The sequence below is a fragment of the Pseudophryne corroboree genome, assembly GCF_028390025.1.
Source record: "Pseudophryne corroboree isolate aPseCor3 chromosome 3 unlocalized genomic scaffold, aPseCor3.hap2 SUPER_3_unloc_49, whole genome shotgun sequence".
NCBI classification, from domain to species: Eukaryota; Metazoa; Chordata; class Amphibia; order Anura; family Myobatrachidae; genus Pseudophryne; species Pseudophryne corroboree.
Genome location: NW_026967540.1, coordinates 263,738 through 284,162, shown reverse-complemented (window position 1 = coordinate 284,162; position 20,425 = coordinate 263,738). Strand labels below are relative to the sequence as shown.

At 45.3% G+C, this 20,425-nt stretch overlaps 1 pseudogene; it reads right to left on the bottom strand.

Annotated features, from left to right (window-relative positions):
- LOC134984309 (oocyte zinc finger protein XlCOF7.1-like) overlaps positions 1-20,425 on the bottom strand; it is a 105,122-nt pseudogene that overhangs the window by 5,265 nt on the left and 79,432 nt on the right.

The following is a 20,425-nucleotide window of genomic DNA, read 5'->3' as shown; positions in this document are numbered from 1 at the left end:
ACACGGACGCTCATGTCGGATCACTAGAGGTGACACGGACGCTCATGTGGGATCACTAGAGGTGACATGGATGCTCATGTGGGATTACTAGAGGTGACACGGACGCTCATGTCGGATCACTAGAGGTGACACGGACGCTCATGTGTGATCACTAGAGGTGACATGGATGCTCATGTGGGATTACTAGAGGTGACATGGACGCTCATGTGGGATTACTGGAGGTGACACGGACGCTCATGTGGGATTACTAGAGGTGACATGGACGCTCATGTGGGATTACTAGAGGTGACATGGGCTTTGCAATAATAAAACACCAAAGAAGAGACAGTGCTGTCCTGTTTGCACACTAATAAATAATATATAACCTTTATTAAGTACAGTAAAGTATGTAAGATAAATCAGTGATATATTAAACACAAAGGTAAATGTATAAAGGTGAATAATGTAATAAACAAACAAGTGTATTTGTTGTTAAACATCGGCATATATATTATATTGGGTGATAACTGATTCAGTGCTAATAATCCTGTTCAGTAAGAATATATTTATATATTACACCCATACGAGGATGGGATAAATTACACATTGAATAATATTGTGACAGAGTTTCCTCCAGCGGTAATCTCAATGTAACATCACACTGTATGTATAAACATTTTATGGGGGGGATTCAGTTCATCGCAAAAACTCCCTATCTAATTAGCCGCAAAAAGTTATTGGTGATAATTCTCCATAGGTTTTTTATTTTGCTCACAAATGTCTGCGCACTGAGCAGTTGTGCGGTGTTAGGAGGAACTCATTTATAAAGGCTTTTTAGATGTTTCCTACTGTATTGTCTTACAGACCTATAGTTTCCTACTGTATTGTCTTACTGACCAATAGTTTACTACTGTATTGTCTTACTGACCTATAGTTTCCTACTGTATTGTCTTACTGACCTATAGTTTCTTACTGTATTGTCTTACTGACCTATAGTTTCCTACTGTATTGTCTTACTGACCTATAGTTTCTTACTGTATTGTCTTACTGACCTATAGTTTCCTACTGTATTGTCTTACTGACCTATAGTTTCCTACTGTATTGTCTTACTGACCTATAGTTTCTTACTGTATTGTCTTACTGACCTATAGTTTCCTACTGTATTGTCTTACTGACCTATAGTTTCTTACTGTATTGTCTTACTGACCTATAGTTTCCTACTGCATTGTCTTACTGGCCTATAGTTTCTAACTGTATTGTCTTACTGACCTATAGTTTACTGTATTGTCTAACTGATCTATAGTTTCTTATTGTATTGTCTTACTGACCTATAGTTTCTTACTGACCTATGGTGTCTTACTATATTGTTTTACTGAAATACAGTTTCTTACTGTATTGTCAAACTGACCTACTGTTTCCTACTGTATTGTCTTACTGACCTATAGTTTCCTATTGTATTGTCTTACTGACCTATAGTTTCCCACTGTATTGTCTTACTGACCTACAGTTTCCCACTGTATTGCCTTACTGGCCTATAGTTTCCTATTGTATTGTCTTACTGACCTATAGTTTCCCACTGTATTGTCTTACTGACCTACAGTTTCCCACTGTATTGCCTTACTGGCCTACAGTTTTCTATTGTATTGTCTTACTGACCTACAGTTTCCCACTGTATTGCCTTACTGGCCTACAGTTTTCTATTGTATTGTCTTACTGACCTACAGTTTCCCACTGTATTGCCTTAATGACCTACACTTTTCTACTGTATTGTCTTACTGACCTATAGTTTCCTACTGTATTGCCTTACTGACCTATAGTTTCCTTCTGTATTACATAGTAACATAGTATCTAAGGTATAAAAAATAGAATTTTAATTATCTACCGGTAAATCCTTTTCTCGTAGTCCGTTGAGGATGCTGGTCCATATTAGTACCATGGGGGTATAGACGGGTCCACTAGAAGCCATGAGCACTTTAAGAGTTTAATAGTGTGGGCTGGCTCCTCCCTCTATGTCCCTCCTACCAGACTCTAGAAACTGTGCCCGAGGAGACGACATACTTCGAGAGAAGGAAATACACAGATAATGGCAAGATTCATACCAGCTCACACAACAGGCAAATCCGGCCAACATGCCGAAAAACTCAGCAACAGCTGAAACAGTAAATAACGCAGAACTTACCTAGGAACCAGGCAGTACTGAACTATAAAACCAAAGCAGGAAAACAAAGCGCTGGGCGAGCGGCCAGCATCCTCTACAGACTATGAGAAAAGGATTTACCAGTAGGTAATTCAAATCCTATTTTCTCTTACGTCCTAGATGATGCTGGGGTCCATATTAGTACCATGGGAATGTACCAAAGCTCCCAGTATGGGAGGGAGAGCGCGAAGGCTCCTGCAAAACTGCTTGACCAAACTTGAGGTCATCAGAGGCCAAGGTATAGAACTTGTAAAACTTAGCAAATGTATTCGACCCAGACCAAGTAGCTGCTCAGCAAAGCTGTACAGACGAGACACCCCGGGCAGCCACCCAGGAAGAGCCCACCTTACGAGTAGAGTTGACCTTTACAGATTTTGGACACGGCAATCCTGCCATAGAATATGCATGCAGGATGGTGAACCTGATGCAGCGTGAAATCGACTGCTTAGAAGCAGGACACCCAATGTTCTTGTGATCATAGAGGACAGAGTCAGTTTTCCTATGATGAGCCGTCCTCTTCACATAAATCTTCAAAGCCCTCACAACATCCAAGGCCTTTGAAGCAATTGAGGTGTCAGTAGCCACTGGCACAACAATAGGTTGGTTGATATGAAAAGCTGAGACAACCTTAGGCAGGAACGACAAGTCCTGAGTTCCGCCCTATCTTCATGGAAGATCAGATAGGGACTTTTACAGGAAAAAGCTCCCAATTCTGACACGCGTCGAGCAGATAGCTAAGGCCAACAAAGTGACCGCCTTCCACGTGAGAAACTTGATTTTAGCCTCCTGTAGAGGCTCAAACCAATCCGACTGCAGGAACTAATACCACACCAAGATCCCAGGGTGCCATTGGCGCCACAAAGGGAAGCTGGATGTACAGAACCTCTTCAAAAAGGTCTAAACCTCAGGGAGGACAGCCAATTGCTTTTGTAAGAAAATGGATAAAGCCGGGATCTGAACCTTGATAGATCCCAATCTCAGGCCCATATCTACACCTGCGTGCAGGAAAAGGAGCAAACGTCCAAGTTGAAACTCCACAGCAGGAAATTTCTTGGATTCACCCCAAGACACATATTATTTCCAAATTCGATGGTAATATTTAGATGTTACCCCATTCCTAGCCTGTATCAGGGTAGGAATCACCTCGCTTGGGATACCCTTTCGAGCTAAGATCTGGTGCTCAACCGCCATGCCATCAAACGTAGCCTTGGTAAGTCTTGATAGGCGAACAGCCCCCGCAGCAGCAGATCCTCCCGCAGAGGTAAGGGCTGTGGATCTTGCAGAAGATCCAGCAGATCCGCGTACCAAGCCCTCCTTGGCCTGTCTGGAGCAATGAGGATTGCCAGAACCTTTGTTCTTCTTACAAGTTGAAGAACTCTTGGAATCAGAGGAAGTGGAGGGAACACATACACTGACGTGAACACCCACAGTGTTACCAGTGCGTCCACCGCCACTGCCTGCGGGTCTCTCGACCTGGAAAAGTACCTCCGCAGCTTCTTGTTGAGACGGGAGGCCATCATGTCTATGTGAGGAACCCCCCACCAACAGGTTACCTCCTCAAACACCTCTGGGTGAAGGCCCCATTCTCCTGGATGGAGATAGTGTCTGCTGAAGAAGTCTGCTTCCCATCTTTCTAATCCCGGAATGAAGATTGCCGACATCGCCACTGCGTGCCTTTCTGCCCAGAGGAGGATTCTTGACACCTCTGACATTGCAGCCCTGCTCTTCGTTCCGCCTTGTTGGTTTATGTAGGCCACTGTGGTCACGTTGTCCGACTGCACCAGAACAGCTCAATCCTGTAGGTGTGCTGCTTGAAGAAGGCAGTTGTACATGGCCCTTTGCTCCAGGATGTTTATTGGGAGAAGGGATTCTTGATACGACCACCTTCCTTGGAAGGTTTCTCCCTGAGCGACTGCTCCCCAACCTCTTAGACTTGCATCCGTGGTTAGAAGGATCCAGTCCTGAACCCTGAACCTTCGGCCTTCCAGAAGGTGTGGTAGTTGTAGCCACCAGAGGAGTGAAATCCTGGCTTTGGTGACAGATGTATCCTCTGATGCATATGTAGGTGAGATCCCAACCACTGGTCCAAGAGATCCAGCTAAAGGAGCGAGCATTGAATCCTCCATACTGCAGAGCCTCGTAGGAGGCAACCATCTTCCCCAGAAGGTGGATGCACTGATGAACCGATACCCATGAAGGCTTCAAGACATCCCGGACCATTGTTTGAATCACTAGTGCTTTCTCTACCGGTAGAAACACCCTCTGCACCTCCGTGTTGAGGATCATTCCCAGGAAAGGCAGCCTCCTTGTCAGCTCCAGATGAGACTTTGGAAGGTTCAGGATCCAACCGTGCTCCTTGAGCAGATGTGTCATGAGGGCATTCAATCTTAATAACTTCTCCCTGGATGTTGCCTTGATCAGGAGATCATCCAGATACGGAATTGTGTTCACACCCTGCTTGCGGAGGAGAACCATCATCTCTGCCATCACCTTGGTGAAGACCCTCGGTTGAAACGGATAGTGATCGTCTAAAGAGTGCAAACTTGAGATAAGCCTGATGCGTCGACCAAATGGGAATGTGGATGTACGCATCCTTGATGTCCAGGGACACCAAGAATTCCCCCTCCATCAGTCCTGAGATGACAGCTCTCAGAGACTCCATCTTGAACTTAAACTCCCTGAGATAAGGGTTCAAATACTTTAAGTTCAGAATTGGCCGTACAGAACCATCCGGCTTCAGTACCATGAGAAGGTTCGAATAGTAAACCTTGTTCCACTGATGAGGCAGAACTGGAACAATGACCTCGGACACTACCAATTTTCAGATAGCTTCCAGAAGAATTGCTCTATCTGCCTGCAAAGCCGGTAAGCCTGATTTGAAGAAACGGTGAGGTGGGAGAGTTTGAAACTCCAGACTGTACCCCCAGGACACCATATCCTATATCCAAGGGTCCAGGCCAGACGACACCCAGACGTGGCTGAAATGCCGGAGTCTTGGTCCCATCTGACTTTCCTCCAGGCTGTGTGGTCCACCGTCATGCGGAGGACTTGTGGGTACCAGAAGCAGGCTTCTGGTCTTGGGAACCTGCGGGAGCAGGCTTTTTTCCTTTAGCACGACCACCTCTAAAGAAGGTGTGAGGTTTGTTCTTTGTAGGCCTCGCAGAATACTGAATGTTACGTACGAATAAATCAACATCACCTTTATCCATCGTAGTCAAGTCGTCCTGCAGAGTGATTGACCATCTGGCTATAGCCCTGAAGTCGTATATTTGGATTTGAGCGTAGCATCCACCTTGCGATCAGCCGGGTCCTTCAACGCGGTAGATCCCGGGACTGGTAAAACCACTTATTTTGACAGCCTGGAAACAGAGGCGTCCACTATAGGTGGAGACTCCCATTTCATTCTATCATCCTCTGGGAATGGAAAAACAACCAAGACCCTTCTTAGGGATCTGTAATTTTTTCACTGGATTTTCCCAGGCCTATATATAGCATTTAATTCCTCAGATGCTGGAAAGGTAAGAGGGGCCTTCTTACTGTCCATGAAAAAGGCCTCCTCTACCTGCTCAGGAGGAGTGTCCGAAATACGCAACACATCCCGTACGGCCTCAATCTTCAACTGCAACCCCTTAGCAAGTGATGCCGTCCCCCATGACACATCCCCGTCACCGTCTGCAGTGTCAGAATCGGTGTCTGTGTCATCCTGCATAATCTTGGCAAGCGCACGTTTGTGAGAATGTACCGTAGGGGACCCTGAGGGAGCAGTATCAGACCATACAACCATAGAGGATTGCAGTACCTGAGTGACATGCTCAGATCTTGTAACCCTCTCAGAAATCTGAGGAATAGTTCCCCTAAGAGAGGTTAACCACTCCGGTTCTCTAGCTGGGATCTGCGCTACAACAGTGCAATCCTGATTACATGGGATGGGATCTTCCTGAGAAGATGAATCCTCTGCAGCATATGAGACAGAGTCTGTAGACATGTTTGCTGTTACACACCACTCACACCACATACACACAGGGTACAGGGCAGACAGAGTCCCCCCCCCCCCCCCCCCCCCAAGAATGGCAGAGAGACACAGAGATTGGAGCCCACCCACACACAGCGCTATTACAGGTATAGGGAGACCCTAAACCAGCGCTGACTGTGTCCCTTAATAGGTGACACAGTCTTACACAGCGTCCCCCCCTTCTACAACCCCTGGTACCGTACAGATAGCTGGAGTTGCACTGGAGGGACTGATCTTCCACTTGCATCTGACTGCAGGCAGGAAAATGGCGCTGAAATGCTGCTGTTTCCGCTCTGAGAAGCTCCGCCCCCTTAATGGCGCTGCCTTCCCGCTCTTCATAGATTATAGTGGCCTGAGGTTGTTTCTGCTGGCTTAGTTCCGCAAAACCCCGACAGGCTGGAATGGTCAGTGTAGGGTCAGGTGCTGGCTCAGGGCGCCCCTCACAGCGCCACACCTAGGTACCGCTGAGCCGTCCGGGACCCTGTAGCCGCCATCTTCACACCGACCACTCGCTTGTTAGGGGGGGCTGTGACTCACTCATCACACTTCAGATCTGCAAGGGGGTGGCAGCATGCTGCTGGGGTGAGCGTTCTCCTGTGGTGGGGAGTAATCTATCCCCTCTGGAGCTCAGTGTCCAGTCAGCGGAGACAGTGGCTCAGACCCCGCAGGGTGGACACTGCTCTCCCCCTCAGTCCCTCGATGCAGGGAGACTGTTGCCAGCAGCCTCCCTGTAAAATAAAAACTCTAAGAAAAACTTTTACTAAGAAAGCTCTGTAGAACTCCCCTAGCTATGACCGGCTCCTCCGGGCACATTTTCTAAACTGAGTCTGGAAGGATGGGCATAGAGGGAGGAGCCAGCCCACACTATTATACTTTTAAAGTGCCAATGGCTCCTGGTGGACCCGTCTATACCCCATGGTACTAATATGGACCCCAGCATCCTCTAGGACGTGAGAAAAGACAATTTGTCCATCGAGTTCAACCTATTTGTGGTTTCCTGTGCAGTATTGTTTTTGGACTAAATTTAGTCTGATGCTGATGTCAGCCGTTGTGTTTATTCCTTTTTTTTATAATAACTATAGTGCGTTACTACGCACCATAATCCTGAATTTCATTATCCATTAGGAATTTATACAACCCATTCTTAAAGGTGTTGACCGAGTCCACCATTATAACTCTCAGGCAGGGAATTCCAAACACGTATTGTCCTTACCGCGAAAAAAACATTTCCCCGCTTTGTGCAGAATTTTCTCTCCTCTAACCTAAGCAAGTGTCCATGTGTCCTCTGTGCTGATCTTACCAAACACAGGTCCCGCGCAAGCTCTGTGTATTGTCCCCTTATATATTTGTAGATGTTGATCATGTCCCCTCTTAGTCTCCTCTTTTCCAGTATAAACATGCCTAGCCTAGCAAGCCTTTCCTCATATTCCAGAGTCTCCATGCCCTTAATTAGTTTGGTCGCCCGCCTCTGAACCTTTTCTAGCTCCAGGATATCCTTTTTGTAGTATGGTGCCCACAATTGTACACAGTATTCAAGATGTGTCCTCACTAGTGATTTATATAACGGGAGTATAATACTCTCATCCCTAGCATCAATACCCCGTTTTATGCATGCTAATATCTTATTAGCCTTCTTTGCTGCACTCCTACTTTGGGTACTACTGCTTAGCTTGCTATCTATGAGGACACCTAAGTCCTTTTCCAGTACAGAATCCCCTAATATTACCCCATTTAGTAGGTAGGTGTAAGTTTTGTTCTTGCTACCACAGTGCATTAACTTACACTTGTCTGTGTTGACGCTCATTCTCGATTGGCTGCCCATGCTTCTAGTTTAACCAAGTCGTTCTGAAGACTCAGCACCCCCCTCCGTTATTTATAACCTTACACAATTTGGTATCGTCTGCAAAAATTGACACCATGCTCCATAGACCTTCTGACAGGTCGTGAACAATAGTGATCCTGGTACAGACCCTTGCGGCACACCACTTAGCACTTCAGTCCAATTTGAAAATGATCCATTAACCACAATGCACTGCTCCCTATTATCTAACCAATTACGGACCCAAGTGCATATTGTGCTCCCTAGCCCTATTCCTTGTAGTTTATAGATAAGACGCATGTGTGGTACTGTGTCGAAAGCTTTGGCAAAGTCTAAAAAGATTACATCCACCTCCTTACCCTGATCAAGGATCGCACTTACTGTTTCATAAAAGCCAAGTAAGTTGGTTTGACATGATCTGTCCTTCACAAATCCATGTTGGTTCCTTTTAATGACCTTATTGAACTTCTGAATACTATCTCTTAGAATACCTTCCAATACTTTCCCCACTATAGATATAAGACTAACTGGTCTATAATTACCTGGTTCAGCTTTACTTCCCTTTTTGAATATTGGCACTACAGATGGGTCCACATTTATCTTAACCTTTAATAGGAGTAACTGAGACTGGCCAGTCGGACTTAATCCCCTGCTGTAATTACTTAATCCCCTGCTGTATTGTTCTCTGTATTGTATTGCTGCTGAAAACAATAGATGAAGGGTTTATGCCAGGCCTGGCCAACCTGTGGCTCTCCAGATGTTGTAAAACTACACATCCCAGCATGCCCTGCCACAGTTTTAGCCTTCCCTACTAGCAAAACTGTGGCAAAGCATGATGGGACTTGTAGTTTTACAACAGCTGGAGAGCCACAGGTTGGCCAGGCCTGGTTTATGCTAATAAGTCATGTTGTGCCTAGGCGCAGAAAACTAGTCAAGATAACCGTGGATCCATCTGTACTTCAGCTATACGCCAGTCTTTGGGAACCATACCTGATATAACTGAATCTTTAAAGATCAAAGATAGCGGCCTTGCAAGTTCAGAGTGAAGCTCCATAAGAACTCTTGGGTGAATTCCATCGGGACCCGGTGACTTACTAATCTTTACATTAATTAATCGGTCACAGACTACATCCTCACATAAATAAGCACTTAGCAGTGGGACATTATCTTTGGTGACATTGTGTGTTAGTCCCTGCATTTGGTCTTCTCTTGTACATACAGTTGAAAAAAAAACTAAATTAATTTGTCCGCTATGTCATTATCATTTTTGATTAAGACTCCCATTTTGTCTTTTAAAGGGTCTATATCAGGCATTCCCAAACGCGGTCCTCAAGGCACACCAACAGTGCAGGTTTTAGTGATATCCAGGCTTCAGCACAGATGGTTAAATCAAAATAACTGAGCTACTAATTAAGTCACCTGTGTTCAAGCCTGGATGTCACTAAAACCAGGACTGTTAAGGCACGTACACACTGGTCGATATATCGGCCGTTCTCTTGAATGGCCGATATATCATTGGACCGTCGGCCAGTGTGTACGGCGATACATCTGTGAACTCCGTCGTTCACAGACGTATTGTGTCGGCCGCGCAGTACAGCCGACAGCCAATATATCTACCGATATATTGACGCGTTGCTGTGTGTGTACGGGGCGGTTGGCCGACCGCCCGTACACATGCTGCGGCGGCCGGCAATGATTGACAGCTGGACTGGGCGGCCGTGTGTACATGCCCGCCCAGTTCATGACGTCAGTCCCCGACGGATCGGGCAGTGTGTATGCTGAACACACTGCCCGATCCGTCCATAGATATATCTGCAGATCAATTGATCTGCAGATATATCTATTAGTGTGTACCCACCTTTAGTGTGCCTTGAGGACCGTGGTTGGGAAACACTGGTCTATACTCTCCTTTAATCTCTTGCTGTTGATATATTTAAAAAAAATGGGATTTGCTTTGCTTTCCTTTGCTACTAGTTTTTCAGTTTCTACTTTAGCCTCTTATTTCTTTTTTGCTTATTTTGTTACAATCCTTGAGCCAGTATAGGACTGCTTATGAATGCTGATATTGAATGAGACCATATCGTGGTCGCTGTTTCCTATGGGATCCCCTACTATAATATACCAATTCCCCATTGTTTGTTAATACCAGGACTAAGATTGCATTGTACCAGTTGGTTCCTCGATTAATTGAATGAAGTAGATATCATTAGTGTGTGTAAAAACATATTACCCCTAGCAGTATCACATGAATGGATTTTTCAGTTTATCTCTGGATAGTTAAAGTCTCCCATCACTACTATGTCTCCTACTCCTGCTGCTCTTTCAATTTGCTTCAGCAACAATTCCTCATCAGACACATTAATACCAGGCGGCCTGTAGCATAACACCAATAACTTTTTTATTGCTTTACCCCCGCATGCAATTTCTACCCATAACGTCTCAATAGTATTTACAGTCCCCTCTTGAATATCTTCCCGTATATGAGGTTTTAATAACGGCTTTACATAAAGACATACCCCTCCACCCCGTTTATTTAAGCGGTCTCTCCTGAGCAGCGTATAACCCTCTAGACTGACTGTCCAATAATGAGATTCGTCCCACCAAGTTTCAGTAATGCCTATAGTATCATACTGTTTGCTTGCTGCGAGGATTTCTAGCTCACCCTTTTTTCCTGTAAGGCTTCTAGCATTTACATACATACAATTAAGATCAGTATTTCCCCCTGTGCTAGGGGCATCATTCTCTTTATGCAGCAACGGTGACCCATAATCATTATTAGCTAGTGTTTTGGTAAAAACTTTAATACCCAAGTTAATACTCTTGCCGGCTGCTCTTTCCCTACCCCCTACTCCTCCCCCATTTCATTCACTACCGCCATCCCCACTATTCTCACTGCATTGTCTTACTGACCTATAGTTTCCTTCTTTATTGTCTTACTGACCTATAGTTTCCTACAGTATTGTCTTACTGACCTATAGTTTCCTTCAGTATTGTCTTAGTGACCTATAGTTTCCTTCTGCATTGTCTTACTGATCTATAGTTTCCTTCTGTATTGTCTTACTGACCTATAGTTTCCTTCCATATTGTCTTACTGACCTATAGTTTACTACTGTATTGTCTTACTGACCTATAGTTTCTTCTGTATTGTTTTACTGACCTATAGTTTCTTCTGTATTGTTTTATTGACTTAGTTTCCTTCTGTAATGTCTTACTGACCTATAGTTTCTTACTGTATTGTCTAACTGATCTATTATTTCTTACTGTATTGTCTTACTGACCTATAGTTTCCTACTGTATTGTCTTACTGACCTATAGTTTCCTACTGTATTGTCTTGCTGACCTAGTTTCTTCTGTATTGTTTTACTGACCTATCCTACTGTATTGTCTTACTGACCTAGTTTCTTAGTGTATTGTCTTACTGACCTATAGTTTCCTACTGTATTGTCTTACTGACCTATAGTTTCCTACTGTATTGACTTACTGACCTAGTTTCTTCTGTATTGTCTTACTGACCTATAGTTTCTTCTGTATTGTCTTAATGACCTATAGTTTGTCTTACTGACGTATAGTGGCTTACTGTAGTCTTTCTGACCTATAGTTTCCTTCTGTATTGTCTTGCTGACCTATAGTTTATTCTGTATTGTTTTACTGACCTATAGTTTCCTTCTCTATTGTCTTGCTGACCTATAGTTTCTTCTGTATTGTCTTACAGACCTATAGTTTCCTATATACATAGTTTTCCTGTCTATGTATAGTAGGTATGGAAGAGATACCTACCATACATAGACAGTATATATAAGCCTCAGCCTCTCCCTTCTGAAAATTATAATGAATAAGGTGTATGTGTGGATACCATGCACATGTAACTGATTCTATTTACAGGAAACAATAGGGAGAGCGCACGGCTGTCTGGCATTGTTCTAGATGGTAAAGTATTACACATATGAATATATTTCTTCTAAATAAAATATTTTTCACCCTGATTGATATAATACTGATAGTAAGACAATTCAGTCAATAGTAATCTTTCTTTTAATTAAGTAGGATCAATTTATATGAATTTTTAGTGAATATTTCCTAAAGGTTATAAAGGTTATATTTTATTTGCAATTAAATTAACAAGAGTGCTCCCAAAAAAACGTCCGAACTTACAGTCTACGGACCCAAAGGTATCAAACTTGTCAAATTTCACGAACGTGTGGGCTGAGGACCCCGTCGCCGCTCTGCAAAGTTGAGTAATGGAATTGAATGGGAGCAGCATTTGGAAGGCATGCTGTTCCTTGTAGTGCCAATGGGAGATCCTGGGGGTGACTCCAGGGTAAGTTAGCTCTCTGTCTGGAAGTGTTTTAGTAATAGCCTTTATCATGAGGCCTACTGTGACAAATTACATGGAGCTATGTGGGCACTGCTATTATGTAGGTTAGGACTGCTGTATCAGAGAAGGCATGACGTGGCTCAGCAGCTAAACATGTGTTTGCAAACATTTGTGACTAATTCTCTGAATTTTATTAACAGATAGGTTTAGGTATGGTTACAGGGTAATTTTCAGTATGCGGAAGGGAATTTAGGGGAGGGGATTTGCACCCACTCCTCTTTGTCTGTTGAGTAGTGGAAACACGTCTGGCAGCCGCCCATGAGGCACCCACTGATCTGGTGGTATAAGCCCCCGTCTGAACCGTAACCTGTTTGCCACAGGAAATATAAGCTTGCCGAATGGCAAGTCGAATCCATCTAGACAAAGGCTGCTTAGATGCTGGCACCCCTTCTTTGGCCCATCATAAAGAACAAACAATGGTCCGACTTTCTGAAGGACGACGTAACTTGTACATATACCCTTAAAGCTCAGACAACATCCAAGGACACTTCCCCATCTGCGAGACCCTGAAAAGATGGGACCACAATTGGCTGGTTTACGTGAAACAAACCTTAGGAAGGAAACCTGCTCTTGTACGGAGTTCTGCCCTATCCTCATGAAACATTCAAAGGACTCTTACACGATAAGGCTCCCAACTCAGAAACCCGCCTGGCCGAAACCAAGGCAATCAATAATGTGACCTTCCAAAAGAGATATTTCAGGCCTGTTGGAGATCTCAAAAATTCCAACACCAAATTTAAGTCCCATGGCGCAGTGGTAGGACGAAAAGGGGGTTGTATCCTCAGAACCCCCTGTAAAAAGGTTTGAACCTCTGGCAAGAATGCTAACCGCTTGTTGAAATAGTATAGAGAGAAACGAAATTTGAACCTTCAGAGGGCCTAGCCTCAGTCCTACATCTAGACCGGCCTGAAGGAAAAGTAGAAGTCTGGATAAGTGGAAGATCGTTGAATTCCACCCACATTCTTGACATAAGTCCATGTACCTCTTCCAAATCCTGTAGTAGTGCATGGCTGTGACCGGCTTCCTAGCGGCAAACACTGTAGGAATGGCCGTTCTTGGTATCCTTCTGTTTCTTAAGATCCGGGTTTCAATAGCCACGCCGTTAAATGCAGCCTGTGCAGGTGTGGGTGTTGGAACAGTCCCTGAGATAGCAGGTCCTCCCTCTGAGCTAACCGCCAAGGATCTTCCACTAGTAACCCTCGCAGGTCTGAGTACCAACTCTTGCGGGGCTAATCTAGTGCGATTAGAAATGCCCACACTCGTTCTCGTTTCAACCGTTTCAGAACCCTGGGTATGAGTGGGAAAGGTGGAAAAATGTAAACCCTCCTGTAACACCAAGGAAGTGTTAATGCGTCCACTCCTTTTGCTGCTGGATCTTTTGTCCTGGACACATATCTAGGCAGCTGATGGTTTTGCCAAGACGCCCTTAGATCGACTTGAGATAGACCCCATCTCCTCACCACCATTTCGAAAATCCGTGGATGTAGGCACCACTCTCCCGGATGCATGTCCTGGCGGCTGAGATAATCTGCTTCACAGTTTTCTACACCTGGAATGAACACTGCCGAGAGGATGATGTTTCGCCTTTTTGCCCACAAAAAGATCTTTGTGGCTTCCTTTAACGCCATCCTGCTCTTTGTTCCTCCTTGATGGTTTATGTAAGCCGTCATCGTGACATTGTCCGACTGTATCTTTAAGTGTTGACCCATGACTAGGTCTGCGGCTAAGAGAAGCACATTGTAAACTGCTCTCAGTTCGAGAATGTCTATGGGTAGGCTGCTCTCCTGTAACGTCCATCCTTTATGTCCATGGATACCATGACCCCTCCATGTTCTAAACCCACAATAACTGGCTGGATTTATTCCATCTTGAATCTGCAAACCATTAGGAATTTGTTCCACTAGGACGGCACCGCAACCTCTTAGAGTGGCGTCCGTTGTCAGGATCCTCCAATCCCAAATGCGGAATCTCTTGCCTGCTGCGAGATTCTTGTGCAACGACATCCAAATCAAGTAGGTTCGTATGTGTGGTGGAAGCTGGATTCTTCGATGTAGAAGCCAGTGCGAACCTGCTCCCTGAGCAATGAGTTTCATCTGGAATGGTCAGGAATGAAGTCCGCCGTACCGGAGAGCTGCGAACGGCGCCACCCTCTTCTCGAGAAGTAGCACAGAGGTGTAGAGAACCCGTCTGTGTCCTTAGTACCTGAGCCACTAACCTCTGTGGGTCCTAGATCTAGTTCTCTGGTAGGAATACTCTTAATTGTATCGTGTCCAAGATGAAATCGAGGAAATGAATCTGTGGAGTTGGCATGTGGTTGGATTTCTGGAGGTTCACAATCCACCCATGTTGAATGAGAAATTGATGAGATGCCTGAGCATCCTTTATCAGCTGTTTCTGAGATGAGGCCTTGATCAGTAGATTGTCTAGATAAGGTATGATCGTGACCCCTGTCTCAATCCTGTCACCACTATTGCTTTGATCTTTATAAAGATTCTTGGAGCTGATGATAGACCGAATGGCAGGGCACTGATTCAGTAGTGATCCCACACCGGGGCAAATCTTAAGTAAGCTTGATGAGGGGTCCAAATCGGGATATGAAGGTATTTTGCACTACCAAAAGTTTTGAATAAAATCCTGTTCCTCATTGAGGATATGGGACTGGCGACTTAACCCTTTGTATGCAGGAGTCTTTGAAGTTGCCTCCTGTAACGCTCCTGCTCACAACGGGCACCTAGGCCCTCGCGCTGCAAATAAATGGACTGTGTGGACGCTCTTGTAACTATCCTGTAACCCTGGGAAATATCTGGATGATCCAGACGTCTGGTGATGTTTTGGTCCAGGCGTCCCGAAAACCTTCCAACTCTGCGCACCCCAAGGGGGACCCCAGGTGAGCAGGAAAACCATCATACCACGGGTTTGTCAGCAGGTCTGTCCTGCTTTTCTGGTGTCGACTGTGAATGACCTCTACCTCTGGTTCCACGAGTCTGTTGCTCCAAAACCTCTTCTGGCTCGGTACGACAGCGATCAAATGAATTTAAACACTGGTCCCGAGCAACCTCCTCTAACGTGTGACGTGGTGCTCGAGTAAGAAGTAGGTAGAAAGGTAGATGTCACTGCAGTTGCTTGCGAAATCCACTTGTCTAACTCATCAAACATCATCTAACCCCCAAATGGAATAGCCTCTACTCTCTATAAAAGGGGAGCGGCGGAGGAGCTGCGCTGCTAGCCTACCAGGTCTTAAGTTATAAGGCAGCAGCGTATGAGAAGCCGCTGCTGCTCGTTCCCCCGTCATCTTTTCCAGCCCTCCGCGCCCTCGTACTAGCGCCGATGGTGGGAGGAAGTGTGCGGGGGATATAGCCCGGGTCCCGGCGAGTGCAGGAGAAGCTGCGGCTGCAGCCATGAGAGATATGTCGTTTCAGCGGGCGGCGGCGCTCTTTTCAAGCGCCCCGCTGTGTGTTTAAGAGGCGGCGGTATACGCTGCTGCTGACAGCCGCGCTGATTCTCCCTCAGCCCTCTGTCGGTAGAGGAAGGAGGGCGGGGGAGCTGACATGAAGCGGGAGTGTATAGCCGGCCAGGGAGTGTTTCAGACCGATTGTTCTGTCACAGCGGCAGCGGAAGGAGGGGGCAGCGGGGAAGCTGCGCTGCTGAGTCCCAGGGCTAAGAGCCAGAAGGTAGCAGCGTTGTGTGCGGTCCGTGGGAGGAAGTCTGTCAAACTGCCTCCTGGATCCATGAAGAAGCTATGGTTACCGTAAGTTTAACTGTAACTAGGGCCCCTTTACAACCAGTACTCACTGCTGACTCTGTGCTCCGGATTTTCTGAGGAGAGATGCAGATCCCCTTTAGTAGGGATCATTGTCTCTCTATTCTTAAGACTTTCGTCCCCATTTACATTAGGTTAACTTAGTCTCAGTACTGAAATGGAGGAGGAGCTCCCTTCTTGTGCTTGTACCTCCTTGGCACAATTTTTCAAACTGAGGGATGTGAAGGGGGAGGAGCCGGCTGTGCAGACAATACTAATTTTTAGATTGTGCCACACCTCTGGTTGCAAGCTTCACACCCCTACTGTATAAGACTCCAGTGTCCCCTAGTGGATGAAAGAGAAAGGATGTTTACTTCTTTCTTTCCCGACCGCTTTTCTATGCAGAAGGGAAATATCTGCTGTTTATTGAGAGATGCTCCCTGTAAGGAATATATAAATTTGCCACTTGTAGCTGAACTTGCAAAAAACCCCTCCCAATTTGCATCAGTTAAATTAAAGTCTCCCATGATTATGACTTCTCCCTTTAAAGCCATTTTAGTGATGTCCAACAATAGATTCCTATCCAAATCCTGCCCCTGGCCAGGTGGTCTACAGATCACCCCAATGCGAATAATGTCCTTCTCCACGGTTTCTGTGGTGACCCAAAGGGCCTCAGATTTTCTTCAATGTTTTGTATTAATTGAAGTAGCATTTATGCTTTTTTCCCACATACATTGCTACCCTTCCTCCTATACTGACCATTCTATCCTTCCTAAATAAATTGTATCCTGGTATAGCTATGGCCCAGTCATGATTCTCATTGCACCATGACTCTGTAATTGACACAATATCCAGGTTATCCTTGGTCATTATCACAATTAGCTCTGGAATTTTGTCTCCTAAGCTTCTAGCATTTACACACATAGCTATAAGAATTATGTCTGTGCATCTGTTATTAGTAGCCATGTCCAGACAGTACAAAATAAATGACAAGTTTAAAGTTGAAATTACCTGTTTGGTGATGTTGCTCTGTATTTGGTATTTGTTTTTTTAACTAATCAGGAATCACACTCTGTCCTTTACACCACGACTACACCTCGCTAAATGTAAAGATATAGTAAACCTGACCACAAATGGCCAAATAGGTCTACTATATACAAGGAGTTATTTAATACGTGCATCATCTAACAAAATGAAGGTTATTTAAGGTTGCTAAACTGAGAAATTTAGATCCCATACAAATTAGACGCTACACAAAAAACACAATACTACTTATATATGATCCCTAAAAATAAACTTCTGCTTGTTACTTTTAATAACACTATAGTGATGTGTGTAATAACTCTCTTCATCTGATGTTTGTCATGGATAGCCTTGTGTTAAAAACACCCAACTGAGAACAGGGCTGATGGCGGAGGAGGGCGTAGAATAAAAGATTGCTGTAGTGACTGAGCAATGAGAATATGCGACTTCTGTAATAAGTGTTTATTACTCACCTGTGCTGATATCTGTAGGGATCACCTCCTCCTTACACTGCTGATCACCCCTCACATACGTCTCTTCTTCTCCCTCTGTATATTCTGCCTTCATATCAGTCACATATGTCTCTTCTTCTCCCTCTGTATCTTCTACCTTCATATCAGTCACATACGTCTCTTCTTCTCCCTCTGTATCTTCTGCCTTTATATCAATCACATACATCTCTTCTTCTCCCTCTATATCTTCTGCCTTCATATCAGTCACATACGTCTCTTCTTCTCCCTCTGTATCTTCTACCTTCATATCAGTCACATACGTCTCTTCTTCTCTCTCTAGATCTTCTGCCTTTATATCAGTCACATACGTCTCTTCTTCTCCATCTATATATTCTGCCTTTATATCAGTCACATACGTCTCTTCTTCTCCATCTACATCTTCTGCCTTTATATCAGTCACATACATCTCCTCTTCTTCCTCTATATCTTCAGCCTTTATATCAGTCACATACGTCTCTTCTTCTCTCCTTATAGCTTCTGCCTTTATACGAGAAAGATGTTCTACCTAAATAACCCAAAAAATACAATGGCATTTGCATATTGTTTGATTAAATTGAGGTGAAACAGTATAATATTAATGTACTATACGCACACAGCTTCTCTGAACATCATATAGTGACAGTCACTTTGGTGTATTGGATGAGACCCTAAATCCCACCTACCTGATCCTCCTGTGGGGTCCTGTGATTCTCCTCTGTACAATCCTGGGAATACAGAGGACGGGGACATCTCTCTGGGGTATCTCTGTTACTGGGCCCATCTGTAGGAGACACACAGTGACTGAGAACAGTGTATATATGTGATTATCAGATGATGTGTGTATATAGGGGCCCCCATACCTGCTCTCCCCTGTACAATACATGACAGTGTCCTCTTACCAAGTGATGTGAGGGGGTGGTGATTCTCCATCATCACGTCCTTGTACAGACCCCTGTGCTCTTCTATATACTCCCCCTCCTGCATGGAGACATAGACAGTGACATCCTGACACCTTATAGACACCTGACACACAGTGATACAGTCATCACCCAGACACGTCCCCAGGTGTTACTGTATAATGTCCCATTCCCAGCAGTCACCTCTCCAGGCATCACCTAGACACGTCCCCTGGTGTTACTGTATAATGTCCCATTCCCAGCAGTCACATCTCCAGTCATCACCCAGACACGTCCCCTGGTGTTACTGTATAATGTCCCATTCCCAGCAGTCATCTCTCCAGTCATCACCCAGACACATCCCCCGGTGTTACTGTACTCCCAAGTCTCCTCAGACCCCAGTCATGTCCCTGTATTATTACTATAGATATAAGTGATGTCACTGTGACACTCCCGATCCCCTCATCTCCCCAGTCATGTCCCTGTATTATTACTATAGATATAAGTGACGTTATTGTGACACTTCCATATCCCCTCACCTCCCCAGTCATGTCCCTGTATTATTACTGTAGTACCCTAGTGATTTAAATGCCTTGGGACACTATGAGGGGCAAATCAATTAATGAATGTGTAGATCTATAAGGTAATAGAGATGCTGCCAACTGATGTATACCATATATGTGATAATAACTTGGATCTTTCTAGTGATCCAATAATGTATAGTGTGTTTACGCATGTTATTATTCTGTGCCTGCTGAAGGTGAGGGGACTCTGGTTAGCGCGCAGTGTGCCGGGGAGATCAAGGAGAAGCTTCCAGAGGTCCCGTGTGCTGAGAGAGGTGGCTGGGCGCGTGTAGCGGTGGTTTTGTTGGTGGGCTGACTAAGGGGAGAGAAAAAGGCTGGCGGCTGAGACGAGGGAGCTTACAGGAAGACGGTTCCCTGCGAGTGAGAGAGCCCCTGTGGGGGAAAGGAATTGGATGTCTCCCGCTGCGGGTGAGAAGCGCTGTGTTAATTTCCCCTGGTGGACGCCGAGCAGGGACGTCCCGGTGGCTGGATGTCACGGAGAGTGCTGGGAGGTAGAGCACTGGCGGGGCAGGCTAGTACATGGGAGGAAACCGCAGTGCAGGCAGCAGCTACCAGGAGTCCAGCAGTAGCAGACAGTTTACCCCCGAGGCAGAGCTGAGTCCCTCATCCCATCCAACCCACAGGAAGAGCCCGGTTGCTGGAGGAGGCGGAGTCGGAGGGAGGTCCAGACCGGGCACACTATCATTGTAAGTGCAGGATGCCCCCATATAAATCCTGCTAATCTGCATACTCCCCTATCATCCTTTAACTATTAAAGTACTAGCCCCCAGCACAGTAGCACAGGGACCAGCAGCATCGGTGGATCTGAGGAGTATAAATATCACCTCTAGAGACTTCATATCCATTAGATAATGACCAGCAGGGTAGCAGTCATAGAGTGCGGTGGTGTATAATGATGAAAGCAGCTCGGAGAGGGCGCAGGGTCACCTAAACTTGGAAATGGTACACTGGGGAGACTAAGCACCCCTCACCTATCAGAGACAGGTCCCAATAACCAGGACTTCTGTATGTTCTGGAGCCACCCCCATGGATCTACAGTGGGGCTATACTTATACTGGGACAGGTAACACAGATCATCACCCCACTATATGTAACGAGTAGACCACGGGTGTCAGGGATTCCAGGGTGGAGAGCTCCACGTACTACCTTCCTGTTTCAGGTTGTCTAGGAACGCTACAATTAGATCTTCCATGGAAACCATGCTATTCATTGCCGTGAAGTAGGCATTGCTCAACAATTGTGAGGACAATTGCTCCAAGTGGATACCCATATAACCAAGAGTACTTCTTATACACAGACATGAAAGGGCC